We start from the raw sequence: 21,289 nt of genomic DNA on the forward strand, positions 1-21,289 counted from the left end.
ACATAGACCTCTGTCCTTTTCATTTATAGTCATTTGGGACCCAATTTATATTAGGTGGCCTAAACTACTATGTACTAACATTTTAATTAACCATTTGATACAATGCACTTATTGTGTAAATACATGTTTTTACATTGTACTTATATTTAAAAAATAAATACCTCCATGTAACTACGTATATAATTAATTTTTGTAGTTACATTTGTAATTACACAGTTGGTACTTCCCTTACACCTAACACTACCCTTAAACTGACCCTTATCACCACACCTGTCCCTAACTCTACCCTTAAACTGACCCATATCACCACACCTGTCCCTAACACTACCCTTAAACTGACCCTTATCACCACACCTGTCCCTGACTCTACCCTTAAACTGACCCATATCACCACACCTGTCCCAAACTCTACCCTTAAACTGACCCATATCACCACACCTGTCCCTAACTCTACCCTTAAACTGACCCATATCACCACACCTGTCCCTAACTCTACCCTTAAACTGACCCATATCATCACACCTGTCCCTAACCCTACCCTTAAACTGACCCATATCACCACACCTGTCCCTAACTCTACCCTTAAACTGACCCATATCATCACACCTGTCCCTAACTCTACCCTTAAACTGACCCATATCACCACATCTGTCCCTAACTCTAACCTTAAACTGACCCATATCCCCACACCTGTCCCTAACTCTACCCTTAAACTGACCCATATCATCACACCTGTCCCTAACTCTACCATTAAACTGACCCATATCACCACACCTGTCCCTGACTCTACCCTTAAACTGACCCATATCACCACACCTGTCCCTAACTCTACCCTTAAACTGACCCATATCACCACACCTGTCCCTAACTCTACCCTTAAACTGACCCATATCACCACACCTGTCCCTAACTCTACCCTTAAACTGACCCATATCACCACACCTGTCCCTAACTCTACCCTTAAACTGACCCATATCACCACACCTGTCCCTAACTCTACCCTTAAACTGACTCATATCACCACACCTGTCCCTAACTCTACCCTTAAACTGACTCATATCACCACACCTGTCCCTAACTCTACCCTTAAACTGACTCATATCACCACACCTGTACAATTTGCAATACAATTTGAACACAGTAAGTACGTTGTACTTATTTTTTGATGTACTTAAGGCCACCTAATATAAAGTGAGGCCGTGATTTCTTTACTGTTTGGTTGGTTATCTTATTTTGAACGGCCTATAACAGAGCTGTGCATGATCTCATTATAATTGTATTGTTGGTTCCAACATACAATTTCATACATTTACATAGATATTAACGCATACATCATTAACGTATTGACAGCATCCAAAACATTTACAACAACTGATTTTAGGTTGATTGTATTGCATTTAGTTAAATTAATGACCTCAAAAACGTCATTGCAATATAGTATATCACCAAGGCTGCATTTTGAAAATGAAAATTATTTATTTAAAATGTAATTTATTTATGTGATGTCATTGGCAAATCAATTACTCCAGTCATCAATGTCATGAATCATGCTGATTCGGTGCTCAAGAAAAATTTATTATTATTATGTTGAAAATAGTTGATTAATATTTTTGCGAAAAGTTTTTCCAGTATTATTTGGCAAATTGAAAGTTCGAAATAACAGCATTTGTCTGAAATAGAAATCTCTAGTTGCATTGCCTTTACTTCAACTTTTGATCAGTTTGATCAAGAACATTGATGTCCTTGTGGAATAAAATTATTATTGTTATATTATTATTATTATTGTATTTTTATAAGAAAAAAATCTTATATGTTTAGGAATTTTTGAGATTAGAGATTCTATAAAATAACCATCCAGATATATTAACTCTTTCCCATTGTGTTTTTTTATTAGTATTTTTGTACTATTTTGTAATTTGTAATATATGTAATATAATCAAAAGAAAGGAGAGCCTTTTCTCTTTTTTTATCAACACCTAAATGTAAATTTCATAAAAAAGGTAAAAATTTTGAGCAAAAAGCTGAGAAAATCCCATTTTATTAAAGACTACAGATCGAATTCAGAACGATGATCAAAACATAGATGGAGTGCATCGAGTCCATCAACACCCCCAAATCTTCACAGTCCTATAGCTTGTCCTGAGTCAACATTTCATTCGGTAAAGCTATGCAATTTTGATTTATATGCTGTTTAAATGTTGATGATTTTGCTATATACATATTTTACATGCATCTGCTTAAATATGCTATTTCTTGTTTCTGCATCTTTTTCACCTGTGTTTTGATCTGGAGATTCTGTACTCTTTTAGAAGATGTGTCATAACAGTGAAAACACAGAGAGCCGAAAATGTATTTTCTGTATGTTCTTTATTATTTATTAAGGATGAAGATTTTGAAATGTTTGAAATTTGAAATAATTCCATCACCCCATAGAAAATGAAACAAATGTAATTTTCCTTTTTTTTGTCGCCTTTTTTTTCCCCTGTTGTGCGGAATGACAAAATCAAATGCAATCATCAACATGCATCATTAAATATACATATATATATATATAGTGTGATTTCTGGACCATTGAAGATTTACAGGAGACTAAACTAGTGGCCAGTAAAATCATATCATGCCATGCTTGTTATGGTGCAGCCAGTTAGAACTAAAGCCACTTATTCACATTGGAAACAAAAGTTCATGTCGCCAGATGCATATATGGTTTATCATTGCACAATTCATGTTAAGGTAGCTCCATATAAGAACCCTACTATTATGCCTGATTACAAAAGTTGGCTTTCTTCATCATCATCATTATTGTATTATTTTGCAGACATTATATCAAGTATTAAAACCTTTCCCTTTAAAAGCCACTTGGCAAACACTGTTGTTTAAGTGCCCTTTAGTGCACTCTAAAGTTTAAGTCAGACAGAAAGTACACTTAGAAGTGAGTCTCTGTGGAACGTAGTCTAGATACAGTCCCACCAGCATCCAGAGTGTATTTAATTCATACACCCTCCCTTCTTTGTAAATGCACCTTTTAATTAGCATACCGCTAAAGACCCTGCTGTGATTTACATGTCTAATTACATCTGTTCACACTGCTGGAATCAAATGGAGAGGTGCTAAAAATATTGATGTACCAGTTGGGTTCCAAACATGATATTAATAATTGAAAGAATAGAGGTTGTGAGTCATACAACTTTCCAAGCTCCCTTTTCTTACTTTCTTAACTATTGCACAATATGACAAACAGGCATGATGTTTTTTATTCTGTAATGCATTTACCACATTTTTTTGTTTTTCAAAGCAAAACCACCAAAAGTTTGGCAAAAGCAAAGTTTACTCCAAATCATTTACAGTACTTATAAATAATGCAAAAGCTCCAATCATGCATAAATTATTGTTTGTGTTTCTGTGAAAATCAAGGATTACTCTCTGCCCTGAGAAGATTCAAGACATAAACAGTCCTACAATCTGTTGTGAATGAACCTGTAAGATGAAACTCATTGCTCAGCAGCAGCGTGTGGAAATGCCGAGGCAAAGTTCCCTCTCAGTGTTTGTTTTATCTTCAGTCCACTGTGAATACATTTAGTGTTGCATGTGATATGTTCTCAATGAGAAAACAGTGAGCTCAAGGGAGGCAAAAGAGATGTAGCCTCCCTCTGAAAAAGTGGTTTATACATTATTTGACCTTTAATTTTATACACAATACTTAATTTAAGTTGAGCCAACTCAAATTAAACAAACTAGTTCAATCAAATTAACTTTTATGAGCATTTAGAACTTGCTTTTGAGTTCACAAAACTGACGAATTTATGTATGTGTCTAAATTGTTTCATTGTTTTGGGTTTTAATAACTTGTATCTTTTAATTTAGACAAACATAAATTTAACTGAAACTGGGCTGGGATTTGTATTTACCAGCATGCACTCGAGGGGGGTGCTACATTTAAGTGTAATAAAAGGTTTGTTTGTTTGTGCAAGATAAGTGGGAGATTTAGCAGTGTTTAATATTTTGCTATATTAATTAAGTAAGTAAACTTTTTTTATATAGCACCTATCAAAAAAATCACAAAGTGCTTACAATTTAACAGATTAAAACACCACCAAACCGAAAAATAAAACATAAAAGCCCAAAATTAACTAAAAAGTTGCATGAAAGTGTCTTCAGCTGCTTTTTAAAAGAATCAACATGTTTTCCATATGTTCCATAATTTAAGGGCAATTGCCTGAAAGGACCGGTCTCCCAAGTTTTAAGACGAGTTATGGGGACGACACTCAGGAAATTTTGGCCTGAGGAACGAAGAGTACGAGAGGAAGAGTACGTTAACAGGATATATTGGGGGGTCTTAACATGTAGTGCCTATGAACTATGTTAGTTTTTTTGTTTTTTTTGGAAGGGGTTTTGTTTACCACATGATTTACCATCATGGTGATGAGTGGAGTATGAGCTTAGTTTGAAAACAGATATATGTTAAATGTTCTATATTGCTGTACTTACTCAGCAAGTTCTACACTATTAAAATATTGCGTTACCAATTTGCAAGGTGGCATTATTGAATCAGCTAGTCAAGTTTCCAATACTAAAATATTTAAGTTGATCATATTAATTTAAATGTAAAAATTATCTTACTCAAATATTTGAAGTTCAAAAGAGCAATTCAAATGTATGAGTACAAAATAAAAATCTGGATGTTTTTTAAATAACAAAAATTTCTGATTGCCTCAATTTTTTTTGAGTTTTGCCAACTTTTTTGGGGTTAAATTGCAGTATATGCTTTATTTTTATATTGTTGATTACTTTCCTGCCATAGCCTCTTGGGGAGGAAAAAAAAGGCAAAAAAAAATCACCTTGATGTTCCTCAGCTTCATCCTCCATGGTCATAGTGTGAAGTGATGGACAAGTGACAAGTATGTGATCAGGAATTGAAATTGCTACCTGTCTTAGACTCAATCAATAGTAATATCTCTTATTCCCTCACGTACAGCTACCACTTTATCCAAGGACAGAAGACTCTTAAACTGGGCCTCCTTCTCTTTCTGCTTCATTAACCAGCTAATGAAGCAAATAATGCTTGTCTTATTTGTTCTACGTCTTATTTGTTCACTCTCTCTCACGGTATTAGTTGTAATCTCTGAAGCACATTGCGCTCTTCCTTTTTGTTTCATTGTAATGAGTTTTTTTCTTTTCTTTTTTCCCCCCTTCTAATTTTAGACAGACTTTTCTCCATCTTCCTTATTGGTCAAATGAAGTACTCAGACTGCTAATGTGTTTAAACCAAAATGATATGGTTGTTTTGTGTTTTTATATGTCTTAGGGGAGCTCGCAACGGAAATGTAAGAGATGCAAGGACCTACCAAACAGTTGTTTTCATGGCAGAGGGGAGAGCGAGACAAGATAGACCCAGATTGTAGCGGCAGGTTTGCCTTTCAGGTGAGGACAATATAACTGCTATAATTTACTGTTCACTTGAAGTTTAGAAAAGGCTGTCTAGGATTGTTTGGGCAGAAAGTGCTCTGGCATTAAGATAAAGCACATTTCAGTTCTCGCCAGGACTCCTCTATTATACCTGAGCGGACCACTCACTGCTCAAATTACAGCCTGTCTGCCTTCGAAGGGTTAGAAAGGTCCTTTTAGATTCTCTATTCTATGAGAGAACCCCAAATGAGCACCGCTAACAGTTTTTTTTCATTTACACACAGAAAAGCATTGGACTGAGGTTCATTACTACACACACATATCTATCGGTCCATCCATCCATCCATCCATCCATCCATCCATCCATCCATCCATCCATCCATCCATATATATATATACATATATATAGATAGATAGATAGATAGATAGATAGATAGATAGATAGATAGATAGATAGATAGATAGATAGATAGATAGATAGATAGATAGATAGATAGATAGATAGATAGCAGTTAGACTAGCTATAGCTGTGAAACAGCTTCACAAATTATCTTTTCCACCACAGTATTGTTATTTTCATGGTATAAATGTTAAAATTATCATATAAGTACTAGGATAAAAGTTTATATTTAAGATATACAGTAAATGCGGATGTCTACGGAAGCGAAATAGAGCAAATTACCTTTTCAAATTACCTTTTTGTCAATTTTGTCATTAAAGCATTCATTCAAGAGATTCGGCTAAAATCACCGATTCATTCAGTAATGAAACAAGTGAAGTACGTTATTTATACGTTATTTAAGTAAGTCATTGAATTGTTCATTCATTTTTTATTTTTAAAATTATAATTTTTATAATTAACTAATTAAAATATTAGTTCACTTTAAAATGAAAATGTCCTGATATTTTACTCACCCTCATCTTATCCAAGATGTTTGTGTCTTTCTTTCTTCAGCCGTAAAGAAATTAAGATTTTGAGGAAAACATCCCAGGATTTTTCTTCATATAATGGACTTCAATATCAACCAATATGTAATTTGTAATTTTGTTGAAAATGTAAATTTCAAAGGGCTTCGAAGGGCTTCAGAGGCTCTGCACAATCCCAGACGACAAATAGGGTTTTATTTAGTGAAACCATCAGTTAATTGCAAGAAAAAATGCGACGTGCCACGTATCACATAATCACGTCATAAAGATCATGCCAGACGTGGGTGGAAGTACTGCCCCAACCGAATGTGCGAAGACTAATACAAAAGGCCTTTACAAAAAACCTCCATCTCCAACTTCAAAATAGTCCGACATTGTTGTTTTAGCTTTTTTGCTAAAGAATGTTTGTATTAGTCTTCGCTCGAGCACTTTGTAAACACGGAGGCAGTACTTCTGTATACATCTAGCGTGACCTTTCCGATGTGCTATCCTTGGTGTGTCACGGAGCTGTGCAAGATGAGCAATTATGGTTAAAAAGTATATACAAATAATTGTTGTTAGAAAATGACCAATGGTTTTGCTAGGTAAGACCCTATTCCATAGCTGGGCTCATGCAGAGCCTATATATGAAGCCCTTCGATGCCCTTTGAAACTGCATTGATTTGGACCTTCAATATTTTGGTTGACATTGAAGTCCATTGTGTTCAGAAAAATTGAAATGTTTTCTACAAAAAGTAAAAAAAATAAATAATAATAATAATAATTCCACTGAAAAAAGAAAGACATGAGCACCTTAAATGGAATGGGGGTGAGTAAATTATCAGGAAATTTTCCCTTTGAAGTCAAATAATCCTTTAAAGGTCCCGTTCTTCGCGATTCCATCTTTCAAACTTTAGTTAGTGTGTAATGTTGCTGTTAGAGCATAAATAATACCTGTAAAATTATAAAGCTCAAAGTTCAATGCCAAGCGAGATATTTTATTTAACAGAAGTTCCCTTTCAAAGCCTACAGCGAACGGCCAGTTTGGACTACAGCAGGAAGTGCAGCGATGTAATGACGTCACTAGAACCGTTTCTTGACTAACCCTCTGCCCACAAGAACACACAAAAAAGGGGGCGTGGCCTTGTTGCTCTCCCACGTGGAGAAGAGCGCACATTCAGCGCTTGCATCTCCCCGTTATGGTAAGAGGCGGGACCTTTCCGGGCAAAGTGCGCTAAGCTGCTGTCCAATCACAACACGGGAAGTGCTGGCCCAATCAGAACTTGTTACGTGTTTCTGAAGGAGGGACTTCATAGAACAAGGAAATCATCAGGCCGTTTTTAGGACAGAGGAAACAGCGCTGTACAGATAAGTAAATTATGTGAAAAATACTGTGTTTTTTTACACGCGAAACATGAACTCATGTTATATTGCACACCGTAAACATAATCAAAGCTTCGAAAACATGCGAAGAACGGGACCTTTAAACATTTCAATTAGACTGCAGCAATTAACATTTTTTCATTATATCAATATATGCTAAATTTTGTTTAGTTGTCAGGTCAGAATCGTGGGAGAACTGTGATCTCTATTTTGTGAAACGGAAAAAAAAATCATGATTCTCAATTTACCCAGAATTCTAGATGGCACTGAACCAGACAGGCTGTTAGCATTCATCTTAGTATTCAAAGTCTACAGAGGTACTTTGTAACTATTTATCATCAGATATTCTTGGGTCATCAGAAATGTCAATATGTATGGGTCTATTTGCTTTACATTTGATGGACCATAGACTATAGTCAGACAGCATATTTAATTTAGCATGAAGCATAAAACGAGGCTGTGAGGGGCAGACAAAACAATCAGAAACAGTCAACACCAAGGTACACAAATCTATTGAACAGACAGTACAGATTGCATGTCTATCCCTTAAGGGGTCAAATGGTACTAATAGGGAGAAGAATGCCATAATCTGATGGCACAGAGGCCAGGGCTTCATCAAACATTTTGAAGTTGCTTTGCGACTAAAGATTAAAATCTATTTTCATTGCACATAGGCCGCCAGAATCTATGCCTCTCAACTGACAAATGATGGAGTCACCCTATACTTGAAAATGAAAGAGCGATCCTGATGCTGGCTTGAAGGACAAAGTACTGAGCCACTTTGAGACTAATGATTGACACTGAAAAACAAAAGGGCTCTGCACCTTTCGCCAAGAAAGCAATTGAAATGGTCCAATCTCTATTGAATTTCAGACTTATCGATGTTGAGGCCCATTACTGGGCCTTATTACGTTAGATTCATCTTCCAACACTGGGGCCATGTTCAAATTTATTGATCCACCCCAGAGAGAAACATTTCTCCTCATAGTATATAGTAAACTAGAAATATATTTTTTAAAGGCGTCCAGATGATTGCACGCTTAAGATTCTGTTCTAAAATAGACATTGTGTCTAATTAAACACAAATGAAAATGAGGCTATGAGGGATAGACGTACAAGTCTGTTCAATAGGTTTTACTAACACTTATATTTGTATGGACTCTTTCTTTCTCCTGCACAAAAGAAGATATTTCAAGGGATGTTCAGCTGTTTTTGTCCATTGCACATCTCTGAAATCAAATGTAAATGAGAATGGGGTCTCACTCGTAAATAAAGCGTTGCGGAGAATATCGCATGCACTCTGAATAGCTACTTCTTAATAATTACTTTTGCGACCAATAAAAATTACATTCTGTAGTGTTAATATGTGTAATTCAGACATACTACATTCATCACAGTGTCATCTGACCTACAAAAAAAACTAACATCCCTGGCATTCGTGAATCCTTCCCCGCGGCTTTATGGAGTAGCAAAGTGTCCATTGTATGCGCACTTCAGATTCTCACTGGTAGTCATCCAAGATTTTTTTGCCTACTGTTTTTTTCACACAGTGTTTTTCTGCAATTACATTAAATAGTAGGCAAGTATATGATTTCAGATACAGCCAGTCACTTCTTTATTTCATAAATGAATCAGTGCTTTTAAAATAATTGTTTGAATGGATGATGACACATTATATTAAAAGCCACAAAACTTATTTTAACTCTTTCTCCGCCATTGATGAGTTCTCATCTTTTATGAGAAAATGCTTCCCTGCCATTGACAAGTTTTTCCAGCTTTCAGTGTTATACGGTTGGGGGCGCTATTGCGTATCTCCTGAACGAGTACAGTACCTCCAGATCATTGACTGAAAAAAACGTACGATGCGCCTTCATTCTCTTCCATTGGGGTAAGTGAAGCCGCCAGTGTTCAAATATCGCGGTAACATCTTGGGTCTCGAGTCTGCGCTGTAGCATCTTGGAGCCAGTGTCTGCGCCATAGTGAGCACGAAGTGGAGCCCCGGTATCAAGGTCTCGCTCACATTCGCACCTAATCAACAACTTTTTGTGAAATATGCAGTTATGGAAATGTTGAGATTAACGTTAAATCTCCAATCTCCACCCGAAGTTCCCGAAAAATGTCCATTAGTGCCTCAGTGACTATTTCACTGAATCTCAGCCGTCAATTATAATGTCAAAACCCAGTTTTTATAGCATCAAATAACTAACTAAAACCAAACTTAAAGAACGAACACTTGAATCAGCGTGATCAAAACTGGGGAAAAAAATCTAAAATCTTCGGAAAATATTTATTTGAAGTGTAATTTGTCTATGTCCAATTACATTACATGGTGAAGGCGGGGTTTATGACCTATACTGTATCCAGCCACCTTGGTGGGATTTAGATGCTTTGGCTCTCCTTTTCAAGACACGCTTGCTCCAGATCAAAACACAGGTAAAGAAGAAGCAAAAAAAAGCAATGCCATAAGCAGGTGCATATTAGAAACAATGTGATCATCAACATTTAATAACATATAATTCAAAACAGCCTAATGTTAGTGAAATGACCTAGGAAGTGGTTAGGACTGTGAAGCTTTTGGGGTGTTGATGGACTTGATCTACACCATCTGTGTTTTGATCATCGCTCTTAATCTGATTAATCGGACGTAGTTTCTGACCAAAAAAATGATTTGCTCAAAATGTAGTTTTTTATTTATTTATTAAAACTAACCCACATTGAAGTGTTGATTCAAAAAAGGAGTGTCTGTTCTGTGTCTGGCAACTTTTCTTTTTTTTTAAATGCTGGTGTGGAAAGAGTTAAAAGCCACAAAATAGTGTTTTGTTCTATCACCAAATACACCCTGTTCACTAATACATTAGTTAAGTTAAAGGGTTACTTCAGCGATTAGCATTTGGCTTTGTATCAGTAGAAACCCTGGAGTATAATCAAATGATTGTGCTTCCCCCCCTCATATCCCCCTGAGACAAGAGATTTATGCATTTTATTTATGGAAAAATTCCTCCCGTGACGCAAATTGACGATATTTGCGTCATCTTTAGAATGTTTGTCCAGAGGCTAAAGACTACCGCCAGCAGAGGGAGCTATTTCCACATGTTTTCAACTCGCACATGGGGAATGGGAGATCACACTCACAGCTCAGCTCAGCAGCAGGCATTCATTTAAACGGATGCTAAGCAATGTAAGTGTTTTGAGATCTTAAATACATTTCTATGAAAGTTAAGCTTCCAAAGGCATGAACTGAAAACGCGCCAGACTGAACTTGCGTTGTGAATGTATCTCCCTGTGAGTGTGTTAGCGATTACCTCAGCTCTCATCACGAGAGCTCATCAGCTCATTTATGACGTTAAATGTAATCTGACTCCTAATCTGAGTTAGTGCTGTGAGACTCACGCGGCAACTCGATCGTTATATTGAACACACACGTTCAGTATTTAATTGTAGTGTCTGTTCTCTAACTCAAACTTAGTCAATGTAATCCAGTAGGTGGCTTTGGAAATGGCCTCACAGGGCAGCGAAGCATTCTGGGAATTGTAGTCTTTCATCCCCATGAGACAAAAATACATTTTCTGTCTTTTCTCAGTCTAGAAAGCACCACATTCAAAAATAATTTCACCTTTCTACTACAGTAATGACCCAATTTAAATACAGATTCATCTTTCCAGCGCTGAAGTACCCCTTTAATATTTACTCTCTCCATCTGAAGTCCTTGCAAATATCATCCTCATCCTAGTCAGGGCTATATTAGTGCATAGAAGTGGGTCAGGGTGCTGATGTTAAAATCGATCTGTTCTTTGCTTTCTCCCTGTGAGAGCCTATCCAAATCTCTCTGACAAATCAGATGCGGTGGAGGAAAAACAACAGAGTGGAGACTTCAAACATTTTGATGTCGCATCGACCCAGCTTCACATCTATGCATGAAAGAGCTTCTGAGCTGAACAAGCCAAATGATTTGATGCCCAAGTGCCTCATATGCCTTTTGTGTCTTTTATGGGTCTTCTTCTTCATCTGCTGTGGCATTTTTCACACAACTGTATCCTTAAAAAGAGGTTTTAGTTAAATAATTCAGGTATTCCCCTCTTAAGTAATGAAGAATGATTCTTAAACGTTCCATTGTTCTGGAGATGTCTGTTCTGGTCAACCACTGTTGATCTCCACGATGGCAGAAGTATTTTTCATGGTTTGTCTACTCTCACTCCATTATTCTATATTTACAACAAATCACCTGCTTCTGTCATCACATGCGCTCTGTTCCAAAACCTAGTGGGCTGCCACCATTTTAAGTCATCTTAGAATGCTCCCAACATCCCAACATATAATCACAAATATCGTTTGTAGAGAAAATACCAAAATGCATAGTCCCTAAAGACCAATCTAAGCCAAGGACAACAAGGACCAATATGCCCAAAACACACCCATGACTCATTAAGAGACAAGGTACAAACTTTGGCCACACTGTGCAAAGCGATATGCTTGAAGAAAAAAAAAAAGAAAAAGTGTTGCTTTTTACACTTAGCCTTTGAAACAAATTTAGCCTTAATACTGCCTTAAATTTAACAGCAGGTTATAATCCGTTGGTGTGAACGATACTTATTATTACAGTTATGTGAATGGGCTTTAACTGACAGTGAAACTTTAAATCCAAGATGGCTGACGAGGTAAGAGTAATACATTTTAAACTTAATTATAAACAAACATTTCATTTAAAAATGAGAAGAATAAAAATAGCTTTAATTATTAAATATATTTATTAGAATATCACAATGTTGGATTATAGCTACAAGCTGATTTCAAACTCTGTTGAAATTGCAATTTGAGTGGCTGCCTATGTTGAGCAAATCATTCACATATTAGGTCCTTGATGGAAGATAAGTAATGTCATCAAATTAGGTTTAATGCTGCCTTCAAAGACAGTCTATGCAATGAGTATCACTTATCACTCTTATAACAATGCCAACATGTGTCATTCTCTTTGCCTCATTGGAACATTTCATTTATCTTCTTTGAATCCACCTCAGCAATTTCAGATAAGACACGAACATGTCAAAGAAACTGACCACAAAAAAGGCCTTCCCATTACTATGATACAATCCATCCTAAATAGAATGAGATTACAATAAGTGTGTCCCAAAGTTGAAAAGAGTACGCCAAAAGCTATTTCTGGTAGATTTTTGGAGTGTGGATCTGTGACGGCTAATATTGCCCAAAACCCCTTGTGCTTTGGAGGAGGATTCGGTTCAGAACTACAAACATGGCAAACAAAGGGATAGTTCACCCAAAAATGAAAATGATCCCATAATTTACGTACCCTCAAGCCATCAAAGATGTATATGAATTTCTATATGAATTTCTCCAAAAACAATTGGAGCTACATTAAAAAATATATTTTTGCTTCTACAAGCTATTGTGCATTTTTTCAGCCATTATTATTATTTTTTAATTATTTAGATTTAGTCCTGTGCCAAATATAACTTTTAGTTTTTATCGTGTAGTCAACCTTGTTTTTGTTTAGTCAAGTTTTAGTCGACTAAATGTCTGAGCATTTTAGTCAATAAAAAAACCTCATCAAAATTATAATAAATTATTATAAAGATCACTCTATAATCAACAATAAAAGATAGCTCTTCGGCCGGAACTAATCTCAAGTTATAAATATGGATATTTTTCACACAAAAATGAATTGCTTTGCTTCAGATGGCCTTTATTCATTCCCTGGAGCTGCATGGATTACTTTATAATGAATGAATGCACTTTTTTGGCCTTCAAAATCTCAGGTAAATTCGTTCACTCCTATTATAAATCTGGGAAGAGCCAAGATATTTTTAATATAACTCTGATTGTGTTTGGCTGAAAGAAGAAGAATGTCATATAAATCTAGGATTGACTAAACTTGACTAAACAATATTCAATGCAATCTATTATACATTCCATCTGCAACACTGTGCACTTTTATAAAGATAGCACAATCGCAACACAACCCTTTAACCAATAAATGCAGCATTATGCAAAAAACATTTGCAGATCAACGTGCTACTTGTTTTCTCTCCAAATACAGGAAGAAGGGTTTTAAAATATGATAGTATGCTTACTCTTCTGCTACACACTCAAAAGTATCTACTTTTTCTTTACAAAATGAGTACATTAGGGTGTATTATAAGCAGGCAAAATGGGACATAGCAAATGTCTTATTGTTTTAGTTAAAGGTACACAGTAGCAGCCTCCAGGTATGTAAAACCCCTGCATTATTACAGGTGACCTGGTTTTGTAGAGCACATTATGAAAACTGTTGAATCATGTTGCTCGCACAACAGAAATACAGCCAGGTCCTTTAATGACACCATTTTAATTCAGCTCCTTGTCCAGGCCTTTATTATTGTAGGAGTGGGTTAATGCAACTCATTCATCCCCAACAAAACTGCCTTTACTACACAATCCATCAAGTGCATCCAAAACCCTTGACTTTTTTGATTTAATAAGCTCCAGTTATTTTCACATTACATCTTTCAGAAACCTTACAGAGTTTCTGCTCTGGAAGTTGCTGCCAGAATCATATTCATAACACTGTATCTAGCCAGTCACTGGCTTGGCGCCCTGCTACCTGCAATCCATTACCTAACCATACACCACACTCAGACTGGTGTGCTGGCTACATCCAATTTGGACATCTTGCTTCCCTATCACTAAAGCCATTCCACATGGCCAGGTCAAGAAATCTTTCCATAGTTCAGCAGAATCCACTGTGATGTGTTTAGTAGAAATATAAATCAGTGGAAGACGCAAGTTGATCATATAATTGTATATGTTCAATAATGAAAAGCATTATATGCTCAATTCTGAAAAAAAAAAAAAAAAATGTATTCCATAGTTTGTATTGTGCTATTAGCTCAGCAACAAATTAACATCAATCTCTAAAAAACTATTTTCATGTGAGACTGCACAGCTTTGTGTTTTTCTACGTAAACTTTGCATTAGATAGACATCTTTGACAACTGCTCTGTATTTCACTGCTTTTAGTCTCTGCTTATAAAAAAAGAAGCACTTAATTCTATTGAATATACATTTCTGTACTTTAAGGAAGTGTATGTAAGATTGTGGCTAAAACTGGCACTGCAATCCCTTTCAAATGACTGTAGAGTGGTGTATCCCCTCTCCCGCTCCCCTAGACTGGAGGTTGCCAGATAGGCTACAGAATCCAGCAGGAACGTTTGTAACTGCAACTGCGGTAACTAGAGCAGATCTGGCAACCCGGATGCAGAAACACTACTGACTTCTTGATTGGTAGATAGGTGGATGGGGCGGAGCTTCAGGCCAAAACACAACATGACTACATCAACATCAGTTGAGGGCTGCAACAACAACTTTAAAGGACAATATCCTGGCCGAACTACTGTTGTCAGTGATATAAGTTTTTGAAATTAACATGATTTCTTAATGTCTAGTGACATATCAGGGCCATTTTATGATTAATTGAAATGCATTCCTTACATACATTTCCTTTAAATCTTAAAAGTATATATATATATATATATATATATATATATTTTTTTTTTTTTGCAGATAATATAATATTAATGAAATGAGAGGATACTTAAGTGTTCATAAAGAGAATTGACCTTGAATTAACCTTTTTTTTTATGTACTAAATTGCAAATACAATTATGCATTATCAAATCGTTAAAAATGTAATATTACAAACATATTAGTTTAAATATAAATGACATTAAATTATGTTTTGGTTTACCATAAATCATTAATTAATAATTATAATTAATGCAAATATTATTTGCAAATAGTCCCGAATTATAATTTCCCAACTAGAATTAGACCTAGAATTTTGTTCACTGTTCTATTTCCCTATGCTTTATAGAAATTCAAAATTGGTCGTCTCCAGTGTTCAAGACATGTTTATGGCCTTGGTGCTGCATCCCAGCTTTATAAACACAAGAACACATTCTTAGTGAACAGCCGCTTATGTAGACAGCATACATCAAGCTGCACTACGCGCTTTCTTGTCTTCTAATGTCAAGGGTCAACACAGACAATTGACTTTGGAAACGTGTCGCCCTCTAAAAAATGCTGGGTTAGTTGGGTTGAAAATGCACAAACCCAGAAATTGGGTTGTTCCATTCACTGGGTTCAAACAACCCAATTTCTGGGTTTGTCCATTTTCAACCCAACATAGGTAGTTTTTAACCCAGCATTTTTTAGAGTGTGATATCTCACTTACTTACCTCAGTTGCTGCAACATGCTTATCTAAGCCTTTCCCTCACATCTGGCATTGCTGTGCAACGATAAATAAACTCAGCAGTGGGACAGACTGCTCATTTGGCTTGTTACCCGTATTTGGAAAACACACCACATCCTACTGCACGAAAGCCTGTCAGATCCATACTTCTCCAGCAGAACCATGACCCAGCTCCTATTGTGGAGGGATCGATAGCAAACCCTGTCAGTCTGTGCTTTATTTGCTTGGACTGCATGCTTGAAACCAGTCTTGACTACTCCTATATTTGGCCTCCAACCAATCCCCATCATAACAGAAAAACAACATTCCTGTACCATAAATCAGGGGTCCATTTTTTTTGTTGCATGTATTTCGGAGAACAACACAAACACTCATGTAACTGCTTCGGACCAAGAGTTCTAGATGGATATTCTTAAACTATTTTCTTCATTCTCAAGAAAAAGAAAGAAAATCACAACCAGTGTCTGATTTAGCTTGTCACGGCTGTCAGCAGTGGTGTCACAATAGAAGCAAATTCAAATATGAAATGAAAATGGCAGGCTTGAAATGCTCCCAATCACAACTGTAAAGAGTACAACTACAACAACAATCATCCTAAAACAGAGCTCTGAATGCATCACAGCTGGAGATACTAAAGAAATCTGATTCAAACAAAGCTAAGCTGGTCAGGCTGATCATGGTTTACAGATTTTAGAGGGGTTTAGGGTATATTTGTTATTTTGTCAGGCTGAGAAGTCCAGCTGACTGATCAGCTAAATGAGCTGAAAACCAGCTAGATCAGTTCAAAGCAGTTAAAACCAGCCATATTTTTCCCCCTTTTAGCAGCGCTGTATGACAATTTTATAGACCATTTGGCCTGAAAAGCACAGCCATTTGCCTACTTAAAAATCAATTAAAAAGCCATCATCTATGTACTACACCTGAGGATAATAACAGTAACATTAATCACAAAAATGGCAGTATAAAACAAACATAACAATAAGAGAAATGCATTCTCGATGAAACTACCATATGCAATTCCATTTATAGACACGGGAAACCGCGATAAAAATTTAAGCTGCAGTTATGTTTAATGACACTTTAAAGGCTTAAAGGGGAGTTTAATGCCATGTCATGCATTCTGAATTATTTAGTTGGATACTCATGGCAAAAAAACACAAAAAAAAAAAAAAAAAAACATGCGTTTTACAGGGTATACAGGAAACAATAATAACAGTGTAAATTATTATTTTTATTTAAATTATTTAAATACCCAATACATGCTTTTATTATAATTAAACATTTTGTTGGGCACTTTATTTCCACATTTAGAACATTTTCTTAATTTTTATTTAAAATAAATGCTTTTCCGACGTGATTTGTGATGATTTGTGAAAGAGAGAAGAGCAAGCTTTGCAAAAGGCGGATTCGAAGATGTGTTGATTGCCACAAAACAGTGATCTATTAGCTATTCATACACTTTACTGATTTAACCAAAGCACCACTGAGGACGTTGAGCTATGGCCATTTTTTATGTTGTTTGGCACAGCCAGGCATTGTTAGACGGAGCTTGTGCTAATAGCACTTGCCAACGCTATTTGCACTTGGCGTGAATAGACCCTCAGTTTAGTTTTCAGACCATGAAATCAACAATGTCACTAAATAAGTGTGTTTCTGGTTGTGAGGGAAAGATAACCTTATTTAATTTCCCAAATAACCAAGCATTAAGGGAACAGTGGATGCAGTTTGTTTTTCCAGAGCAGCAACAGAGTTCTGCAAGTGTGTTTGTTTGTCCACAGTCATGATGTGAAAATGCAGGCGGTGGGTGAAAATGCATCAAATTTTGTTGGCAAGTGAATAGAATGTAAACAACACAAACGTGTTGTTAATTAAAAGATATCCTATCCAGGGATAATGCTATGATGCCACGCCTCCATGACCTCGGCTGTTTTCAGAAAGAAGACTCTTCGAATATATGCAGGATGCAATATTACTTTGTATTCAAGATTAACCTGAGATTGGCAGAAACATTGTGTTATGTACCCTTTAATCATCAAATACTTCATAGACAAACTCTAGATAAGTTAAGTAGCATTGAGGCACAGTGAACGCTAGAACTTAAAGGGCTAGCTCAGCCAAAAATTAAATTGATGTCATTAATGACTCGTTCTAATGTCGTTCCACACCCGTAAAACCTCTGTTCATCTTTGGAACACCGTTTAAGATATTTTATATTTAGTCCGAGAGTGTATGCAAGTGTATGCACACTATACTGTCCATGTTCAGAAAGGTAATAAAAACATCAGAGTAGTCCATATGAGACATTAGAATCTCTTGAAGCATCGAAAATACATTTTGGTCAAAAACAAAAACAAAAAAACAAACAAAATACAACTTTATTCAGCATTGTCTTCTCTTCCGCATTTCGTTTTCAAACCTCAAATGAAGATTCAAACGGTTATGAATCAACGGATTGATTCATGATTCTGATCGCGTGTCAAACTGCTGAAATCACGTGACATTGGCGATCCGAATCATGAATCAATACGCTGATTCATAACCATTTGATTCTTTATTTGAGGATTGAAAACAAATGCGGAAGAGAAGACAATGCTGAATAAATGTAACATACGATCCACTGCGAGGCGAGGTTAAGAACCCAAGTGCAGTTTATTGAAAACTTTACATAAATCAAAATAAAGACTTGGCTTGAACAAACTTGACATTAAAGGACTCATCGACAGCAGGTTACACACACAATATCAGACAAAGTCTATGGCAACAAGACGGCTTAAATACACAAGGGCTAATACCTGTGAACGATGATCAACCCATAAACCAATAACAACATGACACAGGAACACAGGGCAGGAACACATGAGGGCAGAGTCACATGACAATAGACCACCTGACGAAACCAGGAAGTGCATGACAAAACATGACAGTGAACAGGAAAACCTTAAAACATTAAACATGAACCCAACACCAAAACAACCTGTGACAATAAAGTCATAGTTTTTGTTATTTTTGGACAAAAATGTATTTTCGATGCTTTACAAAATTCTAATTAACTAACTGATGTCACATATGGACTACTTTGATGATGTTTTTATTCCCTTTCTGGACATTTCTGGACAGTGTAGTGTGCATACACTTCCATACGCTCTCGGACTAAATATAAAATATCTTAAACTGTGTTCCGAAGATGATCGGAGGTCTTACCAGCGTGGAACGACATTACGGTGAGTCATTAATGACATAAATTTGTAAACTAACCCTTTAATAAGCAAATCATATCAGTAGTCATGCTGTTTATTCAGCCTCTGAAAAATTAAATATGCCATGAACTTTTAATCGGCTCAATATACAGCTCCAAATGAAGAAGGAGTTATGCTAAAAAGCTCAGTTATTCCACTGCTGAAAATATTACATAACATGAATAATACTAGAACTAGGATTTGGGCTAAAAAACAAATGAATTAATTTGTTGTGTCATATTGACATAAATAGGGCATGGTTAGGGGAAGTCAACTCAAGCACAACATGCTTTATGAAAGCAGGAATACAGACTACATAAAAACGAGACGGAAGGCATGCAATGACATTAACCCTATCATCCATACATAATTTTTAAACAAAACCATGATTAAAATTAAAGTACCCAATATTACACATCAGCCTTTGATTAATGTTAAATCATAAAATACGTCAGTGCCATTGTTTTGTCTCAGGATGCACACCAGTAATGTTTTTTTTTTTTTTTTTTTCTAAGGCACGTTTATAAAAGTTACTTAAATGTTCTAATTGAACTAAGGTCTAATCCTGGCTTAATCTTAGCACTGTCTGTGAAACCGGGCCATAGAGTGTTAGAGTGTAGAGTGCAACTGTTATTAATATGTATTTTGTCTAAAAGTTCAGTAAACAGTTAATTTACATAATTTTATATGTTAGGCTTTACATGGTTAAACTGTCTTGATTGATGATTTATTTGATTATTATTTATTTGCAGCTGTAAATTAAACACTATACTGTACTTTGCAAACTGTATGATAAATTTGACGCAATATACATTTGTGGGTTAACTATCCCTTTTTTTAAACAATTTTTATGGGTATATTGCTAATTATTGACAACATTTATTATAATTATACTTCATTTTTCATAAAACATATTTGTAAGTCATTACTTAAATTTCCTTCTGAGGCTTCTAGTGGCATCAACTAAAATCTAGATCTGGCTTGTTCGAGCACAAATTCAGCCCCAGAGATAGGACAGGAAATGAGGGGAAGAAGAAAGAAGAACAAGATCAGAAAATGTTGCAAGCCAGGATTCGATCTCATGCCCCCCTAACACAATGCACACACATTTCAGATGCTCCTTGCCAAGACCCAAAGTCATTGACCTAGAGTGACATTTGAAGGGAGGGGATAAAGACCGTGAATAAGGGCTATTGAGGCTATTGACCCAAACTGTGTTGAATCAGTGCGGTCGTGGGGCCATCAACTGTGGCTTTAAATAGTCAAGCCCTATATGAGCCCGCAGTGTCATTCATTACCCAGTTCATCATGTATTCCTCTGCTCAGACAAAGCCATCCCTCATAGCTCCGGTCGCAGCGTGGCCAATGAGAGCTGATGTGAAGCCAATTTCCACTGCAATGGATTCAAGCCATGAGGCGAGGACGGATGGGGGTTGTGGAGATGGATGGGGAGGCAGGCTTATTGTTAGTCGGCCCAGTACAGCTGAAGCACTGGATTAAGCTGACTGTGACATTCATGTTTAATGACGCCAGTCCAAACAGTAATCTGTCATTCAAGATAAGTGAATTGATAAAAATGGAAAATTTGAATGCAGAGGAAATCATATGTGAATATAGTGTTGGGGGATTTACACAGATTACATAATCAGATTACTATTTTGATGTAGCAGCATTAACTTCTTGAGCAATTTGAGCTACAGTAGCTCGTCTGTTTGATCGAACCACACAGGCCAGCCTTCACTCCCCACGTGCATCAATGAGCCTTGGCCGCCCATGACCCTGTCGCTGGTTCACCACTGTTCCGCCCTTGGACCACTTTTGATAGATACTGACCACTGCAGACCCAGTCGTCTAGTCGTCACAATTTGGCCTTTGTCAAACCCGCTCAAATCTTTATGCTTGCCCATTTTTCCTGCTTCTAACATATCAACTTTGAGGACAAAATGTTCACTTGCTGCCTAATGTATCCCACCCACTAACAGGTGCCATGATGAAGAGATAATCAGTGTTATTCACTTCATTTGTCATAATGTTATAACTCATATACTGTATATATATATATATATACACTCACCTAAAAGATTATTAGGAACACTTGTTCAGTTCCTCATTAAT

At 36.3% G+C, this 21,289-nt stretch overlaps 1 protein-coding gene across 3 annotated transcripts in view; it reads right to left on the reverse strand.

Moving 5' to 3' along the window:
- Nucleotides 1-21,289, reverse strand: part of gfra2a (GDNF family receptor alpha 2a) — a 128,912-nt gene that overhangs the window by 26,507 nt on the left and 81,116 nt on the right. The gene's annotated exons all lie outside the window — the stretch shown is intronic.

The sequence above is a fragment of the Pseudorasbora parva genome, chromosome 13 (genome assembly GCF_024679245.1).
Source record: "Pseudorasbora parva isolate DD20220531a chromosome 13, ASM2467924v1, whole genome shotgun sequence".
Lineage (NCBI taxonomy): Eukaryota > Metazoa > Chordata > Actinopteri > Cypriniformes > Gobionidae > Pseudorasbora > Pseudorasbora parva.